This window comes from Myotis lucifugus, unplaced genomic scaffold, assembly GCF_000147115.1.
Source record: "Myotis lucifugus unplaced genomic scaffold, Myoluc2.0 scaffold_268, whole genome shotgun sequence".
Classification (NCBI taxonomy): domain Eukaryota; kingdom Metazoa; phylum Chordata; class Mammalia; order Chiroptera; family Vespertilionidae; genus Myotis; species Myotis lucifugus.
The window spans coordinates 1,439,868-1,444,447 of record NW_005871316.1 but is presented as its reverse complement, the minus strand read 5'-3'; positions in this window follow the sequence as shown (position 1 = coordinate 1,444,447).

Genomic DNA, 4,580 nt, shown 5'->3' with positions numbered 1-4,580 from the left:
AATTATTTTAAAAAGAAAAGAAAGAAAGGATATCAACCAGGCATTCAGCATGCTGAGCAAAGATATCTCCAAGAATTGCATCCAGGGTCATCAAATGCAAGGACACCATAACACAGGTGAAACTAGGTTCTGCAGATCACTTTAGGTATTTTCTTTAACTAAACTCCCAGGAGCAACATTTAAAACTCCTGTGATAGCCCTGGCCCTTTTGGGTCAGTGCTTAGAGCACTGGTTCTCAACCTTCCTAATGCCACAATCCTTTAAGACAGTTCCTCATGTTGTGGTGACCCCCAACCATAAAATTATTTTTGTTGCTACTTCATAACTGTAATTGCTACTGTTATGAATCGTAATGTAAATATCTGATATGCAGGATGTATTTAGACGACCCCTGTGAAAGGGTCGTTCGACCCACAAAGGGGTCGCGACCCACAAGTTGAGAACCGCTGGCTTAGAGCATTAGTTCATGGACCAAGGGGTTGTAGGTTCAATTCCAGATCAAGGGCACATAACTCAGTTGCAACTTCCCCATCCCTGGTGGCGCTGGGTGCGGAAAGCAACGAATCAATGTGTCTCTCTCACATCAATGTTCCTCTCTCTCTCCCCCTCCCATCTCCCTTCCACTCTCTAAAAATCAATGGAAAAAGTATGCTCAGGTGAGGATGAAAAAAAGTTAATTAATTTTAAAAATAAAACTGTTATATAAAGTGTGGACAACAATGATTACAGCATGAATCCAACATATTTTCACCAACAAATTCACCTTTTGGGGGTGGGGAGAACATCACCCACATAAATATTCTATGTCTCTAAAAATATTTCAGGCCCTGGTCAGTGTGCATCAGTGGTTAGAGTGTTAGCCCATGAACCGGACAGTCCCAGAATTAATTCCTTGTCAAGGGCGCATACCTGGGATGCAGGTTCAATCTCCAGTCTGGGTAGGGGCGGCCACATCCAGCATGGCTAGGGTTCAGGATCTGAAGAAGGGGCCAACACACAAATTAAAACACTAGACAAGAAATATGAAATCATGGAGGAGCCAGGCGGAAACTTTCCTCTCGTGGAGAAGCTCTCTGAAACCCTGGACCCATTAGCTTTTATTCAATTTTAGAAACACACCTTGCCCTCAGTTAGCCACAGCAAACCAGTAGCAGACAGACGATCTCAAAAGGTCAGTAAATATTAGTAAAGATTTACTTTGAGGCTATTAGGTCAGGAAATTGCTTCGAGTCACCACTATCTCAACAGAATAATCGATGCATAGCTTTTAGCCCTTGTTTAAAGCTCAAGGTTCATCAGCCTTCCGAGTTCTTTGTTGCACTTTCATGACAATGGATGGCTCCCACAAGGGGCCCATGTAATAGGGAACCAATCCACGTGTCTCTCACACATCAATGTTTCTTTCTCTCTCTCTCCCACCTTCCCTCCCTCCCTTCCACTTTCTCTGAGAAATCAATGGGAAAAAATATCCATTGCTGAAGATTAACAACAACAAAAAAAAATGTTTCTGCAAAATTATTAGGATCCACCAACTTTTGTTTCATTTGCCACGTAGAAATTGAGTGTTCATGTATCCTTTCTAGTGCACAGTGTGAGGAAATGAGGATAAAAATTATAGTTTCTGTCCTTGAAGAGCCAACCCTGCTATATAAGACTCACGATCCCATTTGTTTCATACACTCATTGACTTTTATGATTAAAAGTCAAATTTTTTTGCATGTTTGCAACCTGCCAGGCACTGTTCTACAAGCTTTTACACACATGTTTTTGTTTATTTAATACTCACAGAAACAAAACACTATATTATTTCCACTTTAGAAATGAGAAAATAGGTTTTAAAAAAATCTTGCCTGAAGTCAAAGATTTAGTAAGTGGCAGAGGAGGGATTCAAATCCAGATCTTTCAAACTTCAAAGCCTGTGTTCTTAAGCACTGTACTCATGGTCCCCCTGGAATCTTCTCGGTGTTTTTCAATGTGTGGTCCCTGGAGGAGAACCAAGATGGTGGCATAGGTAAATGCCTGTACTTGCTGCCTCCCACAACCACATCAAAATTACAACTAAAATACAGAACAACCATCATCCAGAACCACTGGAAAGCTGGTTGGATGGAAGTACTGCAACTAGAGAAGTAAAGAAGAAAGCACACTGAGACTGGTAGGAGGTGCAGAGGCATGGAACGGACTGGTCTGGCACCCATGTGGGCTGCTTTTATAACGGGGAGGGAGATCACCTCTGTGGAGGCTGCCTGGAGGATCAAGGAGTCCCAGCCGCACACCAGAAGCCCAGCCCAGGGTCCCAGAGATGGGAAAACAATTCCTTACAGGCAATAAGCACTATTGGCTGTAAAAACCAGTGTTGACTGGGGCTCAGTGACACACAGGCTGCTGGAGACCCATTTGCTCCTCTTAAAAGGATGGCCCCACGAACTGAATTTACAAGCTCCTGCTTCCTCTGAGCTCCAGTGCCAGGCAAGGTTCTGGGGGACCCAGACACATACGAGGAGAAACTGACTGTCTGGCATCAGGGCAGGAACTCAGGGGCAGCTTTCTTCCAGATGGAGGTGCTCGCAGCAGTCATTGTTCTCATGCTGGGACCTCCCCAGTGCAGGGCTGACTGGCAGCCATTTCTGTTTGCTCCACCCTGGTGATTCCCTGAGACCCCACTCCACCCAATTTACAACATCACCCAAGTTGTGGGCAATAGCTTTTGCACATGAATGGCCTGTCCTTTCTCAGGTTAAAACTCTGTCAAACAAGCTGCAGCTGGGTCATGGAGCCCCAAACCTATCAATAAAAGGCCTGAGACCCAGCATCAACACCAGCCTGCCTTGCTTCACAGCTGGGTTCGTCTGGGCACTTCCAAACCTGATACAAAGAGGAGGAATCTGCAGATCTCTCTGTAGCTCCTGCTGGGTGGCCCCTGGCAGTGGCTGACTTTGCACTTCCTTGGAGACCCAAGAGCCAGTGTAACCAGTGGTCAGTGTGAGACCACACCAGATTAAAACTCTTCATATCCATAAGTGACAAACTCAAGGGGCAGACTCAGTGAGCACCAAAGCCCCATGGAAGCAAGTCCTGCTCCATAAGTGTGTCTCCTGCACAGCAGTTCTCCCACTGTAGTCACAGCTGGTCCTGACAGAAAATTGGCCTGGAGGTCAATTCCTCCCAGAGATACCAACAGCAATCAAGGCTCAACTACAACAAGACTGTACACACAGCCCACAAAGGGGTGCACCAAGAGTGTCCATCTTAGGTGATTGGGGAGGCTGAGCCACTGGACCCTATAGGACACCTACCACACAAGACCACTCTATCGACTCAAGCAGAATTAGTAGCTACCCAATACATAGAAACAAACACAGGAAAGCAGCCAAAATGCAGAGACAAAGAAACATGTCACAAATGAAAGAAATGGAAGAAAGCAAACTATGAATATAGAGTTAAAAAACACAGTTATAAAGTTACTCAAGAATCTTCTAGAAACCTCCAAGGGACTTCGTAAGACTTTCAAGGATCTTAGTAAGAATGTCAAAAAAATGAAAAGGGCCAGTCAGAAATTAAGCATACACTAACTGAAATAAAGAATAATATACAGGGATTCAACAGTAAACTAGAGGATCCCAAGAATCAAATAAATGATTTGAAATATGAGGAAATAATAAACACCCAACCAGAAGAGCAAAAAGAAAAAAGAATCCAAAAATATGAAGATAGTGTAAGAAGCCTCTGGGAGACTTCAAGCATACCAACATCCAAATTAGGGTTGCCAGAAGAAGAGAGAGAGCAAGATATTGAAAACCTATTTGAAGTAATAATGACAAAAAGCTTCCACTACCTGGTGAAAGAAATGATTTACAAGTCCAGGAAGCACAGAGAACCCCAAACAAGAAGAACCCAAAAAGGACCACGCCAAGCCACATCATAATTAAAATGCCAAGAGCAAAAGACAAAGAGAGAATATTAAAAGCAGCAAGAGAAAAGCTGTTAGTTACCTATAAGGGAGTGCCCATATAACTGTCAGCTGATTTCTCAACAGAAACTATGCAGGCCAGAAGGGAGTGGCAAGAAATATTTAAAGTGATGAATAGCAAGAACCTACAACCAAGATTACTCTATCCATCAAAGCTAGCATTTAGAATTGAAGGTCAGATAAAGAGCTTCACAGACAAGAAAAAGCTAAAGGAGTTCATCACCACCAAACCAGCATTATATGAAATGCTGAAGGGCGTTCTTTAAGAAGAGAGAGAAGAAGAAAAAGGTAAAGATAAAAAGTATGAACAACAAAGTGGCAACAAATACATATCTACCTACAATTGAATCTAAAAATCAAACAAATTAAAAAAAATCTGATGAAGAGAATAAACTGGCGAATGGAATAGAATCAGGAGTATGGAAATGGAACTGATGATTCTCAGTGAGAAGGGAGTGTGAGGGGGTTTGGGAAGAGATTAGACAAAGAACTTATATGCATTACCTATGAACACAGACAATAGGGTGGTGAGAGCCTGGGGCAGGGTTGCAACTGGGTGGAGGGGAGCTATGAGGGGAAAAAAGGGACCTCTGTAATAATCTCAACAATA